The sequence below is a fragment of the Strix uralensis genome, chromosome Z (assembly GCF_047716275.1).
Source record: "Strix uralensis isolate ZFMK-TIS-50842 chromosome Z, bStrUra1, whole genome shotgun sequence".
Taxonomy (NCBI): domain Eukaryota; kingdom Metazoa; phylum Chordata; class Aves; order Strigiformes; family Strigidae; genus Strix; species Strix uralensis.
The window spans coordinates 96,027,352-96,054,709 of NC_134012.1; the positions used below are offsets into that span (position 1 = coordinate 96,027,352).

At 39.3% G+C, this 27,358-nt stretch overlaps 1 long non-coding RNA gene across 1 annotated transcript; it reads right to left on the bottom strand.

The window, feature by feature from the left end:
* Positions 1 to 20,016: 20,016 nt before the first annotated feature.
* On the bottom strand, positions 20,017 to 26,773 carry LOC141938060 (uncharacterized). The gene is made up of 2 exons (XR_012627148.1): positions 26,695 to 26,773; positions 20,017 to 20,874 (listed from the first exon to the last, which is right to left on the bottom strand). It is a non-coding gene; the product is annotated as an uncharacterized LOC141938060 (long non-coding RNA).
* Between the last annotated feature and the right edge of the window lie 585 nt (positions 26,774 to 27,358).

The window sequence follows — 27,358 nt, forward strand, 5'->3', positions numbered from 1 at the left end:
GGGCCCCACAGTGGAAAGCTTAATACAAAGATCAGGACACCTCTCCAAGCCTGGAGAAGGCAGCTGAGATGAAAAGTAGTCTGCTAGTAGAAATGGCTAGGAGTGGGCCACAAAGCTGGGACAAAAATAAATGTGTTTATTGCACCAGAATGTATCATTTCCTTTTAGTCACTTTTAACATTCTCCGGAGCCTCTGGTTTGAGCTTTTCCCTGCCTAAGAAACTGGTACCTACATTAACTTTACACATATGTACATTCAGATGATATGAAGGTTAAAGTGGCCATGCTTGGTCAGACTAAGGATCCATCTAGTTCAGTATCAGATGACAGAGGGTGATGGGAGAGGATAATAGGGTCATATTGGATAGCTGAAGATGCCTGGGAAAAAAAGTAATACAAGCATACAGTGACACTTCCTCAGAGTAGCTCCCTCACCTCATGCAATTTCCTGTTCAGTTTGCATTTAGAATCACAGAATCATGGGATATCTCAAGTCAGAAAGGACTCATAAGGATCATCGAGTCCAAATCCCTACTTTTTGCAAGACTACCTAAAACTAAACCATATGACTAGAGTGTCACACAGATGCTCCTTGAACCCTGACAAGCGTTTCCAACACTTGTTGGAAAATATAAACTTTTACAATAACTTTTGAAACCTTGAAAAAATTTAACATCCAAAATGCTCTTGGGCAAGAAGTTCCAAAGATTAGATGCTTATCATAAGTACAACCACCTCTTCTTGGACTACTTTGAAGCTGTTAGCGGCCAACTTCCTTTGATTCTTCCCTTCCAATTCTTGCACGACAAAGCACGTGATGATGGATACAGCAATATGTCAGCTGTAACTGCCTCAAATTGCATAATTTCTTATTTATGAACAGAAAAGTGCTTAAGTCTGCAATTGTAAAAATGGTCTTTTTGGGAAGGAGATTCTGTGGTTTATGGCATCCATAACTAAAATAAGATGAACAAACCCCAGTTCTATCCACATTTTCAGATGTACCTGTCACAAAAGCATGTGACTGAGGAAGAAGTCATTTTAGTTATTGAGATGCCAGGGAGAATATCTAAGTGCTGAGAAAGCACTCACAGCTTAGGCCTTGGCTTCTTTAGGAAGACTATCAGGGATGCAATTGAAAACATCCTAATCTGGGTTTTAAAAATATACAGATTTGGAAAGATTATTTTTTACTTTAGAAGAAGAAAGACTGAAGGATAAATCTCATTCTTTTTAATCTGGGTGGACCTTGGTGGCTTTGGACCACACTTGAACTGCTTGAGCCTTTGTATTCCTTTCTAGTCAACAGGACATGAGGGGTCCTTGGCAGCTCAGGAAAACCTTTATATTGGAAATACTTCGACTGAAAAAGAAATGTTTTCTCAAGGGGGATGTCAATTCTGAAAGCATTTTCAATGTCATCGCTGGGTTAAGATTGCACTGACATACCCATTTCATTATTATTTAAAAATAGTAAATGATAGAGTCTAAGATGTTACTCCTCAGCCTCACTGTTTGAGAAACATGCACTGTAGCTAGTTCTCTGTTGATCCTTGCTGTTCTGACAAAACACAGCAAATCTGCTGCACTCTGTTTGTAAGGATTAGCAAAATGCTGCCCAGAACTGGAGTTGGTAATTTACCAGGAACCTGAGCTTTGAGTTGGATTTGTGCAGAGGACACGTCTGTTACAGAAGTCTAGACCTCTTTTTGTCTTCAAAACACTGCAAATATTGAACCTTATTGAATATTTATTTGGAAAAAAAACACAGGGTAACTTCACTGACTATAGTTGGCTGTTTTGTATTTGGCCAGTATCACTGATGATATCCATGTCTGAAAGAAAACTAATATTACACCTTTTTTTTGAAGTAACCCAAAGTTTTGGAGGCATTTGGTAAGATCAGAAAGAAAAGTACTTCTAAAGCAAGATTAGAATAACTCAGAAAGTCATGCCTAGCAACCATAGACTCAGCTACCAAAAATCAGTTTGCCATCCTTGGCACAGAGACATGGCCATAGACATCACAGGTTGGTATCTCCAAGACTGTTAGGATCTTTCAGTGCTGGAACTTCTGTCAGCTGTCTCCCCAAATTTGCTGTGATTCTTTGTAACCACTCTTTGAAAGGTTGATCAGGTCCTGCAAACTTGGCAACCTGAAGTCATTTCCCAGTGAAAGAGGAGGCTTACCAAGACAGGCTCTGAATTTGCCATGTGGCTGATGATGACCTAGGAGTAGCATGCTGGGCACCTCCAGCCTGCATGTTCTGGAAGAAAATCACTGTTCCTAAACCTTTCAGTAGAAAATAGATTCCATGCCACTTGTGGCAGCTGCAGTTCGTATGGACGATTGGTTAGAATGGATAAAAACAGATTTCCCAAACCAACTGTATTCAATGCAACATATTTTTCATATGTTTAATGGAACAGAAATTTTTATTTTAAGAGTCATTTATGAGCACTGCTAGCTCTCTGCCTAGGGAGTGGAGACCTGGTAGGGGGGAGAGCTAGCAGGTGTAAGAATAAAATTAGTTTTATCATAAAATTGGAAAGGAACTGAGATTTTCTTTCCCTGCTTTTGCCCTTAACCACTGATGAAACACAGTCATCAGGCACAAAAGATCCTCCTGTGCACAGCTACCTCACAGCTTAACCCTTTTCTGGGGAGTTCAGTCAAATGTACAAGTAACTCAAGTGTTGGCATTGCAGCCTTCATTTTAAGCCAATACCATTAAAAAGAACAATTCTTCATTATCAGTCCTGAAAGCTGCCTCCATACCAATCAGTGCTTCAGAGAGTCAGGGAGCATTTAGTACTTCTGTGGCAAAGCCTTGCAGTCCCTCAGCATAGGAGATGAGGCATAGTCTCCTCTGTCCTCATATAGTGGTTCCCAGTTCAGTTTAAGGGAGGATTTATGCTCTTCCCACACACCCCCTTTTCTCTTTCTTAACTGAAGGAATATACACCAGAGAGAGAGAAAAACATCTGAAAATGTTTTTGCTTTCACTACATTCCTCTTCTTCAATATTGTGAAGCAAGTTAGCAGAGCTCCCAGCTTAGTTTAAATCCAGACCTTACCTCAGATGTGTACATACATCACCTGTTAATGTCTCCTTGCACCCACAGAGGATATATTCAGAGAGCATAAGCACTGTTTTTTTCTGAGAATATAGTTAGTTGAGGTCTGTTTGTTCATGTTGCAAGGAGGTTGAACAACTGATTTCCATGAAAAATTAAGTTCAGATTTAAATACAGCCTTGTAAGCATGTCCAGAGTGATATTCAGACTTACTGCAATAATTTTGGCCCAAAATATCAGGCAAAAGATCTTATCAATACAAACTATTACAGAATGTCATTCTATTTCCTGGTTTTTTTCAAGTTTGGAGTGGTTGTAAATGCTCATTCTCTTGGAAGAACCAACAAAAATATTCCTTCTTGGCCAAACTTTGAGAAGAAAATTTTAATCCTAAGTTTTCGGTTCTCCAAACAAAAGAAAAGGGGAATAAAGAGATAACTTGTGCTTCAGTCTGTTTAAGGCTGAAGTTCAGGTTGGGGTAAAAGAAAATGGTTTTATTTCTAAATTCAATTTATTTTATATGCCAAAAAAATACACAAACCCATACAGAAAAATGGAGAAACAATTTCTAACCAAATAGGAGAATAAACACATCGAGAGTGGGAAAAATGATGCCTCCCAGCAAGAGGAGTAGGAAGGAGGAAGATGAGTAAAGCTCCCTGAAAATAAAAGAGCAGATAGAAATTGAGAGTTGTAGGAGATGGATAAATAAACAACAAGGTTACAAGTTCACAAGCCCACCCGGCAGGCACTATTAGGACTTTAATTTGCTACAATCACCAGTGTATGTGGTGTGTGTTTACTTCAAGGGGAAGGAAGTCGATTTTCTGCTTCTGACTAAATATGCTACCAACATATCATGACGCCTGGCCGAATTCAACAAAGCATGTCTTTGCCGCTCTTCATTGGATTTTGTTCAGAGACAGTTGTGGTACCTGTTAAAATACTTTAATGAATCTGATACTCATGAATGGTGCTGAAATGACAGCCTTGGAAATTGAAGTCTTCTATCAAACTACAGAACTTGCACAGTATGGATGAAAATAGTGCCAACTTCTGCCATGCTATCCTCTCAAAGTGTCTCAAATTTAACCTGGAAAAATTATTTCTGGTGGTAGTAGCACTTCAGCCTCAATGCCTGGTCATTTCTTCCTACTTCAGATATAATTGCCAGCAAGTATATGGATTATCTTGGTGATTTTATACTGCAGACAGGAGCTGGGCAAGACATTTTCAACAGAATTATTTCTTATCAGAAAAAACAGTTGCATTGAAATCAGAGTGTTCTGGGAAAGTGTAAAAACTACAATATTCTCAAAAAGCAGGTGCTGAAACAAAATGCTTTTTTATATATTTCATTTTTCATTTCATTCTTTAGAATTCCATATTGCCATAATTGCATTATTATTTTCTATGTAATACAGCTTATATCATGTACCAGATTTTGGTATTCTTGAAATGAAGTATTTTATCTTATCAAATTTAAGCATTTCAATGCTTCTAAAATGAGTGATTTCTGAATTTCAATAGGAAGGCCAATTTCAAAATGGGGAATTTTACTTTGGCTGAATAATAAGAATAAAAAATTATCTCATTTTTTTTTCTCTTTTTCTCCATATTTAATCTTTTGTGGAAATGGAGTACAGCAGCCCTGTTTCCATGTACTCTATGTCAGGCAATAGTGACCTGGGACGCTGGAGGGAAAGAGACTTTGGGGCAAATTTAAAGTGTTGGTTAAGCTATGGCATTCAAGAAAATTTTGGAAATATTGGGGCCCCAGGTCAGGGTAGAAGGACAATAGTCCTACTTAGTATTATAAGTTATTTATCTATTATTTATCTACTTTACCTCTGTCCTGAATGCTCAAATCTGAACCAGCTCTAGTGATAGGAGGAGGAGGAAGAGTTATGATCTCTCAGTGCAGAGGAGAGACCTCAATTTCTGTTTTACAAAGGAGATTATAGCAGGAGAGAAGGAGAGGGTGGAGGACAGATTCCCCTGGTGCAGTCACAGAGGTGAGGGTGGAGATGGAGGCTCTGCTTAAAGCAACACAGAATGAGCAATGAGAAAGTTAAGAGTCTGAAAAGACCAGCTTGCCGATTGTGCAGGTCTTCCCTTGAAAAAACATCATGTCAGTTTAAATGATAGGTTGAAAAACAGAAGCAGAAGAAATAATCCCTTAAGGAGGTGTCTGAGCGTTGATACAGCAGACCTTTACACAGAAAAACAATGTTCATGGTGCGTACCAGCTGATAGCTGTTCTCTCTTCTGACCTTTATCTTTAGGTGCGAGGACAGAGCTGAAAACTCACTCATGGCTTTTCCATTTGAGAGTTATCTTTCTCTTCCACTTACCACATGCCTACAAAGCAGTACTTCAGCTATCACCTTCACCAAAGATAAAAGTATTATTGTATTCTCAGTATACTCTCTCACCATACTTTATTTCTTCAAGTACTCATATCAAATGGTGTACTGCACAAGATTTTTTTCATCCTTAGTAAAAGCTTGTGGATCTGCCAGACATTATTCCATCTTACTGCTTTCTGGAATAACCTGTTTGATGAAAAGAGATGTAATCTACAAAGTAGGCATAATTCTTGCCTTATAGGTTTCAGAAGACAAATAACCGGTGAGCAATTAGTTCAAAGACAAAAGTGGCATAACTTGCCAGCATCATGGGCATGACTGACCATGTCTACACATTTTAACTATGTCAAGTATTTAATTTGCTTCATCTGCTTCTAGTCCTTCAGTTCCCAGATCAGTCGTTGTGGGAATCATAATCTGAGTACAGTCTGAAAGTGGAAAACAGAGTAACTAAGAGGGCCAGCCCCAGAACTGTGCTTATTACACAACATTGTTAACTCAGGTGTTCAAAAATAATTTTTTACCTTTGCTCCTCCCCAGAAACAGAGTTTGAAAAATCTGTCCTTTTTTTGTGCCACACAGACATGGCTGCCACCATGATAATGTTGTGGGACCCAGTACCATCCGGAAAACTAGATGCCATGGCCAATTCCTGACTAATCTTGTCAGGTCAGCTGTGAATAACTGAAATTCTGTCACCAGGATCATACCCAGATTTGGTTTTCCACTCTTTCAGGTTTTAATGACCTAGGTTTGGGCAGCCTCCTTCGTTAGATCATTAGGTGTAATGGCATCTCAGAAGCAAGGTCACAGTCTTTGTACAGCTTCTGTCTCCTGTCCAGATCCTGTTTTGTGGGACTATACAATATCAAACCACCAAGAAGGCTCACATTTGGTTTGTTTGGTTTATTTTTTAAAATTTCAGATATTAATCCAAAGCTAGTGTCATGAGGTCACAAATAAGCTCCATCATCTTCCTCTGGGGCTAAGGATCAAAGGATCTCTCCTATCCTCCAAAACAGTGTTTCAGATATGCTTCTTATCAGATAGCTGTACCAATGTTCCTTGTATTTCCAGCCAGCCCAGCTTTCTGGCAGTCTGTGGAAACTGCATAATTGAAATGTAAGAGTTAGACCTTACTTATAAGATATCATCAACTTAGAAGAGCAATGCACTCTCTATAAGGCATGACATAGTCACTCGATGGGGCTGTCTGCCTACAAAAGGTCTTATCCTGACAATGCACAGGAAGATTTTCCTATGACATGTCTTCTCAGTAGGGGTTAAACTCCCTTAAAAACATGTTCTTGTTCTTTAGGGATTCACTGATGGGACTAAGGGATGGTGAATGTGCAATTGACATAGTCTTCATGTGCCAGATCAGCTCAGCCCCTTTGAGACAGCAGCAGTACTGCTCTCAGGACAAATAGGAGTGCCCATGGTCGCTGATTGATTGACCTTTTTGTTTCCCAAAGGTCCAAACCACATCTGTGTTTTCAGTGATAGTTATACTCCCAGATAACTGAATGAAAGCTGAGCTCTTACATCTGCTTCTGGGGTATCCAAAGCTGGTCTGGACCTCCTGGTTCAGTCCACCTAATCTAGTCTGCCAAAGCTCCTGCCTCAGACTGGCTTTCTCCCAGTTAAACCCTCTGCTGCAACTTCCGAGCCAGCCCAGTGGCTCTGGGGCTTGACTATCTCTGCCTTGACCCCTGAAGAGGCCCAGCTATGCTCATGCGTTGCCCACCATGCTGTCCTTCAGCTGTCTGCTGCCTCTGTGCGGGGCTTCTGCGGACCCTCCTCTGGGATCATCACAGAGCATCATGCAGATAAGCTGTGCTTCAAGCTAAACAGAGCTTCTCTCCCTCTTAAATGAAGCTCAGGTCACTGTCGATCAGTTCCCTACTTTGGAGGGGCAGTGACATCCCTCCTCACTTAACAACTGGGAGTCATTCTCTTCCTCAACTGGAAGGTGAAGATAATCTTTATATCGAGGTCCTTCACAACACAGCTTTCAGGGTCTAACCTGTGCAAGACCATGCATAGTGTTTCTTTTCTCTATTTTGAAGCTATTTGTAGACTCTCACTCCAATGATCTATAATTGGAGTTGTGCTAGACTTAAATTAAATTCAAAACTAACTAGTAAACAGGTTGTTTTGCACAGCTATTTCATGCATGCAAATATCTACAATTATGTAGAAGTGTGTGAAATTCATACATATTTAAATATATGGCAATAAAGATCGTGTTGCTCCTTTCAGAACTCAGGCTATCTGAGAAATGGCTGAGTTAACATTACCTCATTGTTCAGGAGCAACTAGATTACTTTGCTGCATTGTTACGTTTCTTAACTTGCCGTGGTTGTTTCCTTTTTCCCTTTGTCTGTTGCTTGTGGCTGATGCAAACCATGCAGATCTGAAAAGCTGCAGAACCGCATTGTCTGCATATTCCTTTCGCTGTTTCTTATCTGAAAACAGTACCTCCTGGCACCTGGAAAACCATCACAGATGCAGAACAGGTGATCTTTACAGAATGCTATTCAACGTGAACAGTCTGCCAGGCCCATAGACAACAAAACACACTGCTGACTCCAGCTGGAGCGAGCGATTACTTTGATAACAAATTAAAACAGGCTCAGAAATTGGAAATGAAGGAGCTATGCAAGGATGAATAAACTCCTCAGATGGCCCCAATTTTGTGCAAGTCTATCCAACACATGTGCTATAAATTGGTGCTCTTCATTAATAGCTACTGTGTAGCCACTAACATCCTTCAAGAGGACGAATCAGGATCTGGCTCCTTGCACAGTGCTAACTTCCATCCTGATTGAGGAGACTATTTTCTCTTAACATGTTCAGAGCGCTTCCTTGGGATCTTAAAAATTCTTTATGTGTCATTTTGCTTCTTGCATATGCAGACAATTGTAATGCTCAATTTAAAAATGTTCATATATTTTCTGTCTATGGGTTTTTTACAGCACTGGATAATTCCTGGATGATTACTGTTTTTAATAACCACATAATTACTGTATTAATCAGAACTGTCCTATTGGCTTCTGTGTGACACAGAAGGGCAGAAGCAAGATAAAGATAAAGATACACCATATTTAAAAGAGCCCTGTGACATTTTTTTATGTTCATTTTGCAATATGGCACACATAGGGGTCAAAACACAGGAACAGCCTTAGCAGATACCAGCCCAGAAGTCCATCGAGCCCAATATCTTTCAACAATAGTCAATTTGCAAGAATTGGAAAAAGGTAAAATATGTGAAGCTATCAAAAATGACAGCTAGCAAGACAGAGTGCTAATATAGGAGTATCCAGGACTCCAGGCATTTGCACAGGACCTTGTGGTGTGAGGGGACTCACAAACAGAGATGAGACCCATCCTTCCCCAACAATTAATGTTCTCAACAGTGTTGAATTGGTTTTGAAATCAGAAAATAAAAGGGAAGGTCAGAAAACTGCTACAGATTCTGTGAGAACACAGTAAGTGGATTGCACAGGACAAAAAGAAACAAAAGTAGCAAATATTGCAAAATATGACATTTGCATGACTTGGTGCTCTAAGGAAAAAAAACTTTCCTAGGGTTGGGTGCAGTTCTTGTTGCATGTACTGCTTCCAAAAAGCTTGAGGAGGATGGGTGTGTCTACACAGGACAATGTATTGATATATAAAGATACCCAGGCCCTCTCTAAGTAAGGTTCTGTTGTAATAATAACCTCATGTCATGCCCACATGTGGATTAGTGCGAGGTGAAGCACTGTTCCTGCTCACCACCACACTGCCACACCAGCACATTTGGAGGTGGGCTGGGGATATCCCACACAGTGAGAAGTTGCTTGAGGAGGTGTACCATCATGGACCAAGATCCAGGTTTCCCAGAGACAGCGTGCACAGCACATGTGCCAAGAAGAGGCTAAGCCAAGCTCTTCAAAGTCACTTTTGTCTTGTCCAGAAGAGTCAAGGAGGAGCAGAGGTGGGTGCTGAGCTTCGCATGGGTATACCTCTCCAGGGAGCAGCAGAGGTAGAGCACTCTCAACCACCAGACTTGCTGAACCTGTAAGGACTGACTACAGAACAACTATGTTTGCAAAGAAGCTTGAAATTATCAAATGCAGGCCCTAAAGTATTGTCAGTTATGACTAATATTAAGGAGTCTTCTATACATATAAGAATTTAAAAACAACCAGAGTGCCTAATTCTAAGTCACTGCCTTTACCAGTCACTCCTTAAAGATTGAATTTGTCAAGAGTAAAGACAAATTTCCTTTCTACTTCTGATATCTCCTTGAGCCCTTTATATTTCTTCTTAGGATACAAGGCAATGCTTTTTCCCAGCTGCCCAATTTTCCTTTACTGCAAGCCTACCTAAGCAGGCGAGATGCTTAGTGTTCAATATCTGAACCCCACACCCAAGAGGCATCCCTTAATGGATGTGACCCCTGAAAAGAAGGTTACTTTCATTAGTGGGATTACGAAAACATCCCCTGGTTTGTTTTGATCATCCCCTAGTTGGGTCTGATTGTATGAATCTGAAATGGAAAGCAGCATCTTTATTATTTTTTTTTAACTGACTTTGATGGACAGTTCCTTTTTATAATGTACAAATAATCTTTGTGACCCTGATAAGCAGGTCTGATGATACTCAGCTGAGTAATGTACCAGAACTGAAATTTCCATCTACTTGATGTTTTGCACAGGGCTTTTGATGAAGTCACTGTCACCTGCTATTAACTTAATATCAAGTCTTAATAGGGTCCTTTTCTTTCCATCTTCACACTGTTGGGGTCCGAATTAATTACTAAGGGAAAAAAAAAAAAATCTTCACATAAATCCTTAAGCTTCACAGGAAGGAAAAAGTTTCCAGTGCTAGTTGAGATCTAATGGCTCATTAGGAATGTCTGTCTCAACTAGACATCAGTGCTGTCCCTCCCCTTTCATGTACCTTTCATAAAGACACTTGAAAATGTGCTTAACTTTAAGCTGCTGCATAGTTAAGTGCAAAAGGATATCTGTTTTGGTTGGTTTTTTTTTTTTTTTTTTGAAGTTAAGCACATGCTTAAGCAATTTGCTCAATCAGAGCCATATCCTGGCAAGAGAAAACATCTTAATGTTTCTTCATGATTTGGCTCCATCCACAGCCTGACTGAATGCTCTCATCTTTGCTTTGCCTCACAAACAGCAACTGGCAGCTTTAGAGAGATTATCAGGGAGATTGACTCAGAACTGAAGGGCACATGATAATGGAATCAGATTTACCTACAGATGCTAAAATCTTTATCCTTGGAGACTCTGCATGGGCAGAAGGCATTAACACTTTTTTCTTGTTAAAAGTATCATAGCTCTAATGGTAGATATATATATATAAAACATATATATCAAATTATAGAAGATTAACAATTGTAGATATATTGATTTTACATGAGTTACTGAACTCTAGAGGGCTTTATTCTGTGAAGTGCTGTGTTTCTGCTGGGGTCAGACTATTAAAATTAACATTAACAGTAATAAGAATATCTTGTTTGTGGAAGAAGCATACTTAAAATATAAATTTGCATTGCAAAAATATTCTACTATTGTTCCCTCCCCTTCTCTCAATGCTCTAATGACCAGGGGTTTAAAGGCAACTATAAATAGCTAAAATATGCTCTAAGCCTTTTTTTTTCTGTGTATTTCCAGGTATGTTGTATATCTAAAGAGGAAATGAGTGACAGCCCATTCTGCAGCCTGTTTTGTAGGAATATATGGCAGGTTTCTATTATGAGGTATTTACTGCTCCTCAGTTCTCTGCTTGCTTTGGGTGTATGTTTGAATTACATACTACTTTGCTGTAGAGAGGGATAATTTCATTGAAACTACTGGAGTCAGGCTTGCTAGCAAACAGACTGAACTTTATAATTTTCTCTCTTATCCTGGTGGTACTATTCATTTGGCATTTTGCAGATGGGGAAATGGAGACATTGCTATGCAGAGGGGCTTTGTCGCACTCTCTCTCATCACTCTTTCAACACCCCTTGTATTATAGCAAAATAGGAAATTATACGTTTAGAGCACTCTGTCTTTTCTTTGACAAGTAATAGTCTTTCCAGCAAACTCTACTGAATCTGAGTCAAGACCAGTAAACACATCACTTCCCATAGAGAGAAACACCCTGGCTCCTCCAATAGCAGCTTCAAATCAGGTTTAAACCTTTGATGTCATGACAGGGGGCTACTGGATGTTACACAAGTGTAAATAAAAGGTATTAAGTGTTCCTTTCTATTAGAAACATAGCTACTCATGACAATGGGGTTTGCTATATGGAGTAGACGATTCCCACATTTATTTATTTATTTTAAGGTGCTTTCTTTTGGAACATATTCTTTGCTTCTGTAGAGAAGTTCAATTCTAAATCAGCTGCCAAATGCTGAAAAATACCCATACAACAGAAATAGGGGAGTTGCTCTGAAAATAACCTTGTTGCCTCAGGGCAAGGTTGTCACCCCCATCCCCAGGACGTGCTCAGGGAGTTCTCTGGTGCTGACCAGGGGGTAAAACACAGCTCTATATCAGTAAGAGTGCCTGGCAATGCCCTCTGTAAGCAGTCCTGAATGCACAGAGATTGCCAGTGTGCTGCTGTTTCCCTTCTAATTCAGGCTAAGCCAGAAATCTCTGCTGGTTTGGATCCACAAAGAGTTCCTAGTGTTTCAGGTGCACTGACAGAAAATTGCCTCTTCAGTTTTCTTGGGTTGTTGCAATGTCAGCTTGAGCCTGGTCCCATCCAGCTGCATCAGTCAAACTGAACTCCACAACATGACATAACCTGACACAGCTGACACAGCCAGGTGTTACAAACCAATGGACACCATGGTTCACAAACTATTCAAATTACTTTCAGATACGTATCCTACCTCTCTGCTCATATCCTTCCCAGCTGTCTCTTTTCTTAGCTCCATATGAATCAGGGTTGGAGAAAAGAGAAGGGGGGGCAGATGGGGGAGAAAAGAAGGAGGCGTGAGAGAAAACATCCTGCCTGGCAAAAATAAAAAAATAAACTAAATTCTTGCAAACCATATTGCCTACAAAATTAACTCTTTGAAGGGGGCTCACCACGGCCTCTGAGCTTCTTTCAGGCTTACTAGGGGAGGCTTGTGAATATCTCAGCTCAGCTGTAAATGCACATCTATTAGATTAAGCATTCATGGTCTGGAGTACTAGGCACTTAAATAATAATAATAATAATGAAAAACTATCTCATGTTTATAAGGTGTTACAAGGTTAAAGACGTGGAGCAATTCTACAAACCTGGAAATAATCAAGCCTAGCAGCACCAAAGGGCCAGGCAGCCAGAGTGGATATCCCCCCACGTCTGAGCACTTGATGTAGCTGTAATGAGTTGTGTTCTACTGAAGCCAGTTAGGTCATCAGTAGGATCAACAGTCTGTGGGGATGCTGGCCCATACTGAGACAGGCCAGGTATCTTCCATTTTGCAGAACAGAAAATGTGGGTTGTGGAGATGAAGTGACTTGCTGAAGGTCATACCACTAGTATGTGGCAGAGTCAGAAATTCAGGCATGAATTTCCTTATACAGCTAGCCATCAATCAACTTGGGGAAAGAGAGAGGTTCAAATGCAGAAAGAATAGTTAGATATCCAACTTCCAGCGAAGGTCAGTGAGCGCTGAATGCCTCATGTCTCCCATTACTGCAGGAAATCTCCCCCTCAGAATATAAGTGCTAAAAAATGCCACCTCCCTCCTGAATATAAATCTCTATGATTCTCTTCTGCTCTTAATTATAATGGTCTAAAGCAGGAGAAATAGGTTGGAAGTCAATAGATTTACACCTCCTTAGTCAAGAGCAGAATTCACCCTACAACCTTCATGTCTTTACTTTTATGTTTTGTCAAAAGCAAATAAAAATACGGGTGAAACCAGCACCATAGGCCATTAAGCAGCATTTTTGACTGGTCTTTAATGCAGCATGTGTAAGAGAGCCAACAGTCCTCCCCCGAGGTTTGTGCTCCTTTTATCTATTACAGACGGTCTCTGTGGGATGCATCTCTCTGTTCCAATTTATTTGTAAGCAGAGAGTAAGAGAGAAAGAGGGATACATAGAGAGAGAAAGAAAAGTGAAAAGAGAGAAATAATGAGAGAGAAAGAAAGAGAGAAAAAGAAAAAAAAGTGAAACCCTGAGTTTCTGAAATATCAGTTGCTCTGATATTTGTATGTGTATCTCCTAAAGAAACACAAAGAAGAGAAGCAAGCAAACAAAAACCCCCAACAACAACATTGTTCCTGGAGCAGCTGAACTAGCCGAGTACAGCGAGCAGTATACAGGTGTCTTGTGCTGCTTTTATTCGTTGTATAATAGGTGCCTACTGGAACGGGAGAAAGGGCATGAGAAGCTGTCCTTGTCTTTGCAGAGCATGAATAGCATTTATCTCAGTGCAGTGGGCATCGCCAAGTTGGGTTTTTGTCAACCTGTCAATTCTTTTTTTTTTCCTTTTTTTTTTTTTTAAACAGAAAGCAGAGTTCAGTAAATAAAGATAAATGATTGTGCTCCTTGTCTGCAGACCCTGGAGCTAAACTGAACAGGCCTCTTATGGTTTGGACCTGCTTCATTGACTGTTCAGACAGCCCAGTAATACGACAGATGTACCCAGCCGTTCCCTCTTCCCCGCTGTCCATTAGATTATGTTCATTTTGTCTGAGATGCCATTATAAGTCTCAAGGTCAAATAAGTCACAGAGAAGAAAGAGGAGGACTAATTTTTTTCCCTGCCGTCCTCCCTGCATAAGGGCTCATTCGCAAGTTGCAAAGCACATCGTCTTTTAAGGTGCATATACAGCTCAGCACAATTTATTGAAATAAAATGCAGGTGTAACATTCACCCAGAGGCTGTTCTGGCACGACAGCAGAGGAGACTTCTCAAGAATGATTTGGGCTGCTTTCCTAAATTTCTAATGAATTATTTGTAAGTAAAATTCATTAAGGAGGAGTTTTCCAAAAAAAGAAGACACACACACACACCGCCCCCCCAACAAATATACAGGAAACGAGGTTGAAAGTTCTAAAGGCTGTTTTTCAAGGGACTCTGGGCAAGTTATCATGTATTGAGTAGAGTACTTGTAGTGTAGAGAGAGGAGAGGATGAAGGAACAGCTGCTCTGGGGTAAGAGTATTGAAGATTCTTAAAAAAAGTTGTTAAAACTGTGGCTATAAATTTTATTCTCAGTTACAGCAGGGGCTGTGTCATCCCATTGGACTGTTGGGTAGTGACTAGAGATCTGCATCATGCCTGAGAACAGAATTTCCATTCTTAAGCCTGTAAGAAGAGAACGAAACAATAATAAAGCAAGGACTGAATTTCTCTTCTTTATGGAAATCTTTCTGTTCTTTAAATAAAATTAAAGAATGGCTACTAATGAACAACAAATAGGATTAATTATGTGGATAGCATGATTTTTTTTTCCCAGAGCTTGATTCTGAACAAGCAGGAAGATGTCCTGTGAGCTTTGGACTATGCTCATGCATAAAGCTTGAGTCATTATGAAATTTAGGGTTAGGAAAGGATTTGGAGGGTTTTTGAAAAGGAAATTACATTTGCTTTTTTTAGTCATTTTCACTATTATAAAGTTGTTACATTTGGGGAAAAAAAAAAAAAAAAACAAAACCCCACACAAAAAAAAACCCAAAACCAAAAAACTACTTAGGGAAAAATATCCAACATGCAGACACCTTTTCTCCCCCTCAGAAACCTCACAACAATTTAAAGTTCTGCAGCATTTTAGCATTTTAACAGTTTCAGAATTCCTTTGACTTAATCACCATGTCTGTGAGGAAGGAAAGCATTATTGTTCAGATTTTGCTGATCAGAGATCAAGGCAGTGAGAGATTAAAGAACTTGGCAAACCTGCAGCTGGTTGATTACAGCAGAACCTGGAACTGATTCTGCTTCTCCAGTGTCCCGCATTTGAATCCTACATGTTGGACAGTCCTACCTCCGCACCTGAAGGGAAGGCAGACATGAGATAGGCAAGCCGGCTTTGGGACATCCATGGGTAACTTTATTTCAATAAATTAAAATAACAGACTAGTTTTGAAATTAATTTGTCAGGTCAAGTTCTGATTCCCAACTTATGTTAGGGGGAAACAAACTTGACCAAAAATCCCATAGTGTTCAACAACTCAAAACACCTGACTCTCCAAACCTGGCCCCTTGGAATGTTGGAGTAAGAATCAGGCTAAGATAAGGAATACAGAGGTGTTTTAGAAGAGCAATATAAATGACTATATTTAGATCAAATTTAAGTAACTTTAAAAGTCTACTATGGTTTAATTTTACTTAAAATAAAATTAAAAAAAAAAAAAAAAAAGTAATCAGACACTGAGCTTGTAGTGTTCCCGGAGAGACACTTCATGCTTGTGGGATGTGAAGCTGCTCGTTCCTGCCTGTGCTTTCCAGTGCTGCCGAGTGCAGGGAGGCTCAGCCTGCCTTGCCCCCGCTCTGAGTTTGCCAGATGTAAACCAGCTCTTGCCCACAGCCCCATAACAGCACTCCTCTGTAGTTTGAGCTAATAAGTCTTCCTTTGTTAGGACTGCACAAGCAAAGAAGCCTGAGGGAAGCATGAGAAAATGCTGAGCAACTGAGACACAATTCGAGGCCAGCCTCGAGCTGCAAAAACCCAAATGGCAGAAGTAGCTGCTCTGCCCTTTCATAGGTTACCACGTCCATAACCCCCTGTGCTCTGGTCAAGACTTTACTCTTCCCCATTTCAACTCCCCATGGGAAGTCTTAACACTCATTTCTTTGCAAGGCTATTTTGGTCTTTGCAGTTACATGCTATAGTGATGAGAGCAGATTATTCCTTAGGGGTGTGAGGAAGGACCGCTTTATAGACACTTTCCTCACCCTCTGCATGCAAGATTAAACACAAGTCGGTATGAAGTATGCAAGGTTAGAAAGAATAGAGCCATAAGATTTTTAAAATATGAATCCACTCAAGTGAAACATAGACTAAAGTCTTGCAAATGCATTTTTGAGTGTGCTGCATTACTTCCCCATCGAGAGTTCTCCACATGATCCCTTGAGATATGCAGTCCTCTGAAGCCTGTAAAATTATTCTAATCAGCATTTGCTTAGCACTTCAGAAGTTCTGGCAAACACAAGCTAATTAATTCTCACAGTTCCCCCAGAGAAGGAAGATCTCATTTTGTTGATGGTAGCACAGAGGCAAGGATAGTTTAAGTAACATGCCCAAGGCCATATTTTGGGTTAGTGTCTGGCACAAAACTGAAAGTTTGGGACGATGTACCAAATCAGGCCACCTTTTCTATGACTTGAGAATGTCCGATACAACCCAGGGTATCTGATGGAGTCAACTAACTTTCCACTGTGTTGTGCTTGCATTTAAGCACTAAATAAGTCTGACAGTATTTCTGCCTGCAGGTATTTGAAGGAAGATGTTTCTCTTCATCAACTGCACAGACAAGTTGTGCACAAACTTGAGGATCTTAAAATGTAGAGGTGTGTTAGCTGGGAGAACTGTATCTATTACCTTTGCTTTTGTGGAGAATTATGGGATACCGAGATTGGGAGGAAAAGAGTAGGAAGGGGAAGTTATTCATCAGGCTTTCTTCTTAACAACTTCTGGTTTTTATATTTGTGACAATAAATTGGGTGGGCTTCATGGTTTTCCTCCCTGTGCGTGACATCAACTACTGGACCAGACAGCAAAACTTAGGGAAAAGAAAAAATAATATTCAAGGTCAGGTTGGACAGGGCTTTGAACCACCTGCTTATTGCAGGAGTGTTGGACTAGATGACCTTTAAAGGTCCCTTCCAACTCAAACTATGGTTTCTATGATTCTGTGATTCCATGATTCCATGAAACCAGTTGTCACCTAGTGTGTAAAATGGAGGATTAGAGCTGTGAGAACATGTGATGGGTCATGTTGCATAATGTGTTTCGTATTATACCTGGGTCAGCATCATAAATTCCTAATTTTCAGAAATACTCAGAAATATTAGGAAAGTAAATACAAAGTAAAACTTCCATCATGATGATATCAAGTAAGGGCTATTCATGAACTGTTTGTCTATTATTAATTTGTTCTGAAAAGACTGGAATAGACTGTTTAAAGTTTGTCAAGGAAATGGATTTCCTGAACTCCTCCAACCCCTACCCATTTTTCAAATAACTTTCACAAGTTTAACTAAACAAGCATTGAAGAGTGTCCTTTGTGAGTAGAGAGCTGAGCAAAGATGACCCTTAGTATAATATGTGTTAATAATATCTCCTTCTAGTGGTTCGATGTGGTAAGGAGACAAGTGACTTCCTAGAGGAATCTCTCTGAGAATTGCATAAAAGAGAGGATGAGAGTGGTTAAAGAGGCACTGAAATTTCTAGGTAGGGAAAACTAAAAGGAAAAGAAAAGGAAAAGAAAAGGAAAAGAAAAGGAAAAGAAAAGGAAAGAAAAGGAAAGAAAAGGAAAGAAAAGGAAAGAAAAGGAAAGAAAAGGAAAGAAAAGGAAAGAAAAGGAAAGGAAAGGAAAGGAAAGGAAAGGAAAGGAAAGGAAAGGAAAGGAAAGGAAAGGAAAGGAAAGGAAAGGAAAGGAAAGGAAAGAAAAAGAAAAGAAAAGAAAAGAAAAGAAAAGAAAAGAAAAGAAAAGAAAAGAAAAGAAAAGAAAAGAAAAGAAAAGAAAAGAAAAGAAAAGAAAAGAAAAGAAAAGAAAAGAAAAGAAAAGAAAAGAAAAGAAAAGAAAAGAAAAGAAAAGAAAAGAAAAGAAAAGAAAAAAAGAAAAGAAAAGAAAAGAAAAGAAAAGAAAAGAAAAGAAAAGAAAAGAAAAGAAAAGAAAAGAAAAGAAAAGAGAAAATCCTGCCAATGTTCCATTTTAATTTGAGCTTGAAGTTAGAATTCTGAAAAACATATAGTATAACAATATGGGGAAAAATGTAAGCATTTCTAAGTATAATTTCAGAGTTTTGCTTCACGGTAAAGCTTTCTCTTTTAAAATTCTTTACCAAAAAAAAAAAAACCGTAAACAAAATACATTTTACACAATAATGTTATATTTTTACAGTCCTCTATTTTTTCAAAGAAGCAGGTCAATAAAATCAGCCCTTTTCTATCAACAGTTATCCATGTGAAAACTTTAAGGGGACAGGGACAAAACTATACCCACTATGTCTTTAAACCTCCACTGGTAGGGCTTGTGAAATCACTGATATGAACAACTGGTTTCATTCTGCAGAAAACCCTACACACTTTGACTCACTTGGTTAGAACCTTTACACAGTTAGAAAAGCGCTGCCATCAAACTGGATTGGAAAGAGAAGGAACACAAAAGGAAATGCAAGTGCATAAAAGGAAAATTATTTTTCCAAAGCAGGTTACATAAAAGACTGAACCAGAAAAGTATCTATGTTTTCTACGACTTGGTTATTACCATTGGAAATGACCAAAACCCAGCCTTTTGCTCTTTATTTGCATCGTTTCCTTTTTTTTTTTTTTTTTCCTTCCCCTGGATACAGTGGAGAAATAGCAAAGTTTCATCTTTACTCTTTTCTTTCTACTACAACAGCAGTCAGACATTGCTAAAAAGTACTGTCATGTGGTGGGTGCTGTACTATTATGTTTTTGGTTAGAAGATGAAGCCAGGAAACATTATAATGCATGAAACTGGAGTATCTTCAACATATGAGAGATTATGAGAGGAACTAGAAATGGAAACCCTCATCAGTTTATACCACCCAGTACCTACCAATACAGTCATCCCCCTCTATTTGAATATCCAGTTTAAAATTACATGTAAATACATTCACAGGGTCTAACAGAGATTAGGAATTTTTCTCTCTGATATTATCCCTCCATCAATTTCTTCTTATCCTTACATATGTCCCTAAAGTATTCTTCTTGTGATATTATTTCCCATTTATGATGTTTGCAGCTAATTACCACAACTGGCTTATGGAAGAAGTTGATTTTTCTAGGGCTGATATTTTGCTGTAGGTGCCTCCAGGAGAAATGTCCAGCCAAACCAGGTGAATGAACTAAACATTTTTTCCCACAGCGGGGACAAATAGCATCTGAGGGAAATTAAACTTCAGCAGACTTATATTAGAAACTGAAAAATTATCTATGCCTCAATCTTTTGAGCAAAAATTAACGTCAGTGAATGCTCAGTGCATAATAACTACCCAGTGTTTTCTTCATTATGCCAGTAGTTTACGAATCCAAAGAGCTACACTTACATCATGTAATTTGTTTTCCTAAGATGACTTGAAGAAGAAAAATGTCAAGTAATTATATACTTGTTACTCTCAAGAATTTTCATTCCAGGCTCAAGATGAAGACTAATACAAGAATTTGGGAAATAGTCTATAATTTCTGTTCACTTATTTGATGTAGTTTACCTTTATTGCTATGGGGTGTTAATTGATAATTCAATAGAATATTTATATTCTGTCTTGTGGTTGCTGCACTAATTCTATTAATTCGTGGAGTGGCTACATGACATTCTGTTGGAATCATTATTTTCTTTTTAATAGAATATAGTAACAGACAGCAAGTGACTCGGCATACGGTAGATTGTTCCATTTATTGAAAATCAAGATACTATATTTGCTCTATTACAATAATGAAGTTGATGATTTCCAATCTGTTTAATAAACTGTTTCTGCATTTGAATATTTATATTAAATCAACCAGCTGGTAAGATCACATCATTGTTTTTACTCAGAAATGTATACCAATTATTAACAATAAACGTGCTATTTGCTTTTTGCCTCACACAGGTTACAGGAATTCTCATGCCCATCCCATGCAAAGCAAATACTTGGACGTCAGCCTTAGCTTTTTAATTTTAGAGTTCCAGCTATGGATATTTACAAAATCGCATAGAAACATCCCTTGGGGAAACTGAGGCATAAGATAATCATAGAGCAGATGTCAGAATGGATTTCACTCCTCTCTAACCTCCAACACCACCATACATTTGCCCTTAAACACTTGAATGATTGCTCTCAATCATGCAGCAATAAGCATAGCTTAACTAGAGATGGTGTGATGTCATCTAGTCCATTCACTTATGTCACTGCTCTGTTGTTCATTATAATGTTTCATGCAGGTAGGTTATAAGTAACTTGGAAGTAGCTGCTTGTGATAAAATATGTTAAAACATTTGGTTCTTCACTTCTTCACACTATGGGTATCTCATCCTTCCATTGCTGACTTTCATCTGCCCCAGCTCTGATCCAGCTTGATGTATCCTTGCACGCTATGTGTTTAAACAGGGAAGTGGTTCCACAGTGAAGTCTGAGACTTGAGACTCCAGATGTGTGTGGTCACAGAAAACAGATGCTGAGGGGTCAAAACTTTGTTGGTAGATCTCTGTAATTCAGTAGATCTGTGGTGACTTCCACCACTGAAGGACGGACCAGCTGAGTGCAAGAAGCAGACATGATTTATTTTAGGCAAATTTGCTAAACAAAAGAACCGCGAGGAGAGCAATTGTGGGTTTTCAGCAAGCCATTGCAGGATTGGAGGCCACAGGAAAATCTTATTTAATATAAATCCATAGAGAGAAATGGCAGAGCAGGCTTTTGGCCCTATTTCTGTGCCCTTTTCAAAGGAGTCTACAGACAAGCAGAGGGGTGGAACTGGCAGAGCTCTAAAGAAACTTAATAGGGTTATAGAAATTACTCCAAAAACCTACAGGATTTATTATAGAGTTATTTCTTCTCCACAGGTTTCTTGGAACCATCTCATAGAAGTATATTTCATTGTATGTTTGATTTTACAAGGTAGTTTAAAAAATTATATGAGAAAGTTTGTAATTTTCTATGAAGCCCTATAGGATTTTTCCATAAGGGAAATATGTCTGTGTATCTAATACATGCAGGATATTAGACTGCACAAGAATTCCTAATGAAAAATTTAACTCTTGGTACTTCTTTAAGCACTAATGAGAGAAAGACTACTCAGGAATATGTGCAAAGTATATAGTGAAGTACTACCCTGGATAACATTGTGACTTGTGGAGAGAAACAAAACAAAATAAAAGAAGCAGCCTGTGAATATTTATGAGTTGATCTTATGACTTATCTCTGTATTGACATTTTCAAGTTAAAAAACATTTGACTAAAGGAAAATGGCTAGTTCTCAGCAGCAACAGCAGCATTCTGCAAATTTCCTAGCCTAGAGGCAGCATGCAGAAAAAAGTAAGAGCAAATGATGTATACTTTGATGTAATGTGTAACCTGCGGGGACTGCCAGCCAAAATGGGGGGAGGGAGCTATGAAAAATTAAAATGAAACAGGTCGCTGCCTGTAGGATGAAGTTTAATCTCTCAGTACCATTATCGATAAGAATGGAAGGATAATGGGGAGAGGGCACCAGCAAAACAAATGGCTCTTTGTTCTGTTGGTTTAAAATTGTTTATTTTAGATGGTTTCAAGTAATTAAAGGAAATTGCAGTCTCTAACTATAAGAGAGATCGTTAAAGAAAGTTTGGCAGGGGAAAAAAAAAAAGATAAAGTTCATTGTCCCAATTAGATGAGAAGTGTTTTCCTGGTGGAAGCCACCCAAGAAAACCTGGAGGGAAAACAGAGACAACAGGCATAATCACAGTTACAGCCTAGAGAATCAGACTGAAGATCAGTCCGGAAAAAAAATACACTTTGATTTATAGCTTCACAGACAAAGGCAAATGATGGGTTGTGTAAATCACATCAGACAGAAATTTACCATTATTGTTATGCAAAACTAGGAAACTACACTGTCAGGAAGTTAAGGCTGCTAATGTCAGCGTTAATCCTATGAAGACTAAGCAATGTGCTGAAGTATGTAAATAGCTCCATTGTCTTCAAAAAGGCCTCACAGGTTTAAAGTTAAGCACATGTTTAAGTATTTGCAAGATGATAGCCCCAATAAAATAAAAGTTATGTTCTGTTTTCCTAACTAGGCAAATTAACAGTCTCCATTTTGCATTGTATAGTTAACATGAGGGTTTTTTGGGGTTATTTTGCCGATCACTGAAGGAGCGTATCATCATAAAAATGAAATAGCTTGGAAAATCAGAGGACAGATACTAACAATTGTCACTCATTTAGCACTGATTCCTGTTATAATACACCCAATAGCCCATCTTAGAGGTTTAAGGTCAGATTCTTCTGCATGTGGGACGCATATAACCTGCAACTGAGTAATGTAGTGTGTCTAATCCAAAGATGACAGGAGTCTGCTAGAGACCCTGGGTAACCTGTGGTTTAGCACAGCTGGACAATCACATTTCAACTCTTGGTGTAGCCTGAAATGCTGCTTTACAAAGTTGTTGTCTTTGCCATCACTTCTGAGTACTTTGGGGAGAGAGGAAGCCAATCTTGTTTTGTTTTGGAAACAAACAGGAGCTACCAGATGCAGGGATATGCTCACCCAATGCTTTGTTCAGTTTTTTTTTTTTTTTTTTTTTTTTTAAATGCTGCTGGATGGAGTAGCAGCCAAGAACATCTGTGATGACAAGGGGTCATGGGAGGAGTTGAGACATGGTTGTGTGGGTTCCAATATATCTTGCTATGACTTGCAAGCTGTGAAGAATAAAGGTTTTCACTCAGTCTAGTAAGTTTGGATGGGCTTTGTTGTTCCATAACATACCCTGAGGATACTTTAGAATGAAAATAAAGAACCAACATCTTTACCCATTACTGTTACTCAGCTAAACCAGGTCTAGGCTCAGCTCTAGCAGTTGGACATAACCATAAAAGCATGTTATGAAGCAAGAAACATCACTGGTTAAGAGAAATGTTTTAATTATCTTATCTACAGTGTTACAGTGGCCTTGGAGCGTCAGAGAATTTGGGAAGGTTGCTGCCCTAGAGGGATGGTGTTAGTGACACACTGGGTAACAGTAACTGGATGAAAAGGCAGAAAATATTTCTCCATCTGTCTATTTGTTGCTGACCCCATTCAGATCTGATTTACTGTATGCAATTAGTTTGCATTTGGTCTCTTTCCGAGTTGTGAGGCCAGACAATGATCTTCTTTGCTGCCCGCACACATACTGGAAAAAGGCCGTTGCTTTCAAAGACCACATAGCTCTCCCAGTGTGGTGGATAATATTGCAGTTGTAAAGATCAAGGTAAAGGAGGTGGCAGTCTCCTTCCCATGTTGTCCATAAAGTTTCACTGTGCAAAGTTTTAATTGCCTTTCAGAGCAGACTCTTCGGGTAGCATTACTCTCAGCTTGCACATTTTACAAAGGAATTAACACTTGCATTGCAATCTCAGCTGTGATAACGGGTGCTTAGTCTGAGCTGCCAAAGAAAGTGATGGTGCTTACCACTGCTCAGGATTTGTCCCAGTGTATGAATATTAAAATTGTTCTTTGCCTATCCAACAATTTCAAAGCCCTTTGTAAACTTACTCTCCAAGATGTCCTTGTAGAGCCCTGTGATTATCAGCAATCAAAATGAGATAGTATATGATTTATGTCGTAACAGCATTTCTTGGAACAAGGACCAGAAGATCAGGGAACTCTACTGTTACTGCTATTATCATCACTTGCACTGACGTAGCATATGTAGGCCATGGTCAAGCATCACAGTCTTACTGCAGTAGGTGATGCAAACCCAGAATGGAAAATAGGTGGCTGTTGCTACAGACAACTTATGACCTAACTCTTTGATTTATCTAAATCTTTAGACTTACCTGACTGTAAGAGGAGACACAACAGATGGAGGCTGCAAACAGATGGAGAAGCACAAAGTAACACTGAGACAATCATGATAATTGTAATAGGCAACATGCACAGCACACTAGGTACCTTGCCATTGCCATTACCCTGCTTTATCACCAGGGAAACGAAGGCATGGGAAAACAGACTGTGCAGGGCTGCAAAGGGTAGGACTCACAATGCTTCATTTTAGGTGTCAAGTCTTGTCTTTAGATATCTAATAATGCAAGACATATCTGGGCTCCCTATAAAACCAGTGGAAAGAGACAGGCAATTCCAGAGAAGCATTGATTTTTAACCCATCCTAGGGATGGTATTAAAAATGCCTTCCAGAGATGCTTGTCTAGTCTGCAGGTGGCACCGAGTAAGTAGTCAAGGCAGGCAAGGAGAAATTCTTCCTGTCTAGATGTGTATTTTAAGGACTAAATTTTAGCAAAACAAATCCAATCAAGTGGAAAAATTAAGACTAGTGGCCACTAGTACCTGGTCCTTTTCACAACACTGCGTACAGGGACCTGAAAAACTGCAGAGGTGATTTGGAGTAAACCTTTCAAAACAGGGAGAATAAAGCTAAGGAAAGAAATGTTACTCTTTCAGCCATTCCATGGGTAAAACAGATTGATAGGAATTGAGGTACACATACACAGATACAGACACAGACACATATATCTTTCCAATTAAGAAGGAAAAATACAGAATCTGCTGGGTTGAACAGGAGCACTAGTGAATTATCTAGTCCATCCTTTTGCCTGGGGCAAGACTGATTTAATTATCTCTAACACTTCTCTGATGGATGAGTGTCAAACCTTCCCTTGACTATCTCCAATGAAGGTGATCTGACTACCTCCCTTGGGTGACTTGCTTCATTGCCTTAAATGTACTAATAGTTATGAAGTTTTCCATAACAGTCAACCTAAATATTCAGTGCTTCATCCAGAACCTATCACTGCTTTTTTTTTGTTCTCACTGACTAATGAGGATAATTGGTTCCTCTCCTTTTTCAGGGACATGCCTTTATGTGTTTATGGACATTCATCATGACTCCCTTTAGTCTTTTCCTCTCCAGACAGGACGTGTCTGGTTGTCTGAAACTTCAGTGGTAAGAAGCCTGAGGCAGAAAGATGAACGTGTTGCGAAAGGCAGAAATATGGGCATTTTTTAAGGTAACAAAGAAGACTAGGCATTTTACATTGCCTGAGATTCAAGAACTGACTCTTACAAACATGAGGGGTGGGAAGCTAAACCAGAAAATAAAACTGGTAAAATTAAAATGAACCATGAATGCAAAATATCATTCATCTGTATGGAATACCATGTGAAGGGACCTGCCAGAGTATAGCACAAACAGGGGTTCTGCCATCACCCATACCCATATGTATCAAGACAGGGCTCTGTTGCTCAACCTCATAAACAGTAAGCTGAAGAGCAAAAGTGAATTCCCAAGTGTATGTTCCCGATACGAATAAAGTTTGCATAGCTAAGACCAGTTGTTTTGTAACCCTTCCACCTGCTAGAATTTACACTGGCCTCTCCTCATCTCTGATTTAATTTTGAAGAGCAGACAATGGGTTCTTCACAGAGGCATTTAAAAGGTTAAAAGGGGAGAGGAACACTAATAAAGCCTTCTTTGTATTTTATTCTGTCATGTGGGTTAGCTGTCCCCCAGCCTATTCAGTCTGAAATGGCATCAACGCTCCATAGAGACCAATTCATCCTCCTGTTCCTGAAGTGCAAACAATTCATAGAATAAAACAGCACCAGAAAGCGAGAGGAAAATCTCTGTGGGGCTGCCAAGAGTCTAGCTTCATGCAGTGAAATTGCCAGACTTCAAAACAGGAAGGAAGAGTGGTTAACTCAGGCCTCGATTGATGGTTAAGGCACTGGACGTAGAATTCTCTCAGAGGTATTTAGAGGATCTTTATTTCTACAACACTGAGTTTGTCACAGTCTTTATTGTGCTTACTTTCACAGCATCATTATTCCTGCCTCACAGATGGTGAATTTAGGCAAAGTGAGAGTAAGACCCAAATTTTAAGAAGGACTTGTTCAGATTTCACAAAGCTTTGGGTAGTGAGTAGTACTTGGACTCCCAAACACTTCTGAGAAGCCAAGCTCTATCCAGAAAAGCTCTGGAAAATCTTTCTACTATAACCTGAACTATTTCCACTGTCAAAGACTCTCCTTTTAGCAAGCTAGCACTCCCACATCATCACAAGCTGAAATAAAAATTACTTACACCTCAGACATCCCCATACAAAACTCAATAGCTTAACAGAAACTACCAGCAAAGATTGAGATGGAACTGATACACTCTGAAAGGTGAACTTTGCCAGCTGATGTGTGGTCACATACCCCTTCTGATATCTCTTCAGTGCTGGTGTTTCTTCCTATCTTTGCTTTTTCATGTGCCTGAAAGCCAGACTGAAGAACATGCTTCTAGAAGAGTGGTCTGATGGAGAACAAGGCAATGGTTTGGCCAGGGGTGGATGGCTGTCTCTGACAAAGCTGAGCACCAAAACTCTGCTACTTACCCTGGTAGGATCTCTTCCTTAGGTCAATATCTCTTCCCAAGTCTGATAATCTGAGGTTCTACTGACACGGGGCTAATTCAGAGGTAGATCACATGATGGCTATCTGTGTGAATATATTTTCAGTAGTCATAAATAGTATACCACAGAGATAACAACTTGAGAAAGGTGCTCCTAATCCCTTATCAGTATCCCAGTCTCTGTACCTACCTTACCATGAAATCAGCGATTGACCTCCACCCATACGTTTCCTTCCACAAGTAAAACTGCTGTTTTGAAGAAAGAGAGGCTGAAGCAAGTTAACAAAATGAATCCTCTACCTTATCAGAAAGCTATAAATGGCTGCTGGGAAGTCTTGAGAGATTACCCACTGGCTGGATATCACCGCTTCATACTGAAGAAGCAGCACTTGACTGTTGACATTTGTTATTAACGCTGAGGAGCAAAATGCCTGTGGTATTTTTATTTGGTATTTGTGTATCCCTAATGCCTCGTCTGCTGCATCCTGGGCTCTATCATGCTCTCACTGACGTCAATAAGGGTCTTGCCAATAGATAGGAGGCTCCCTATTGTGTATTTCTGCAAACACTGTATGAATCTACTCTTATTTCTCAGGGCTTATCTGATTATGATTGGGAAAATCATTTTCTTGAGTTGGCACTTGCAG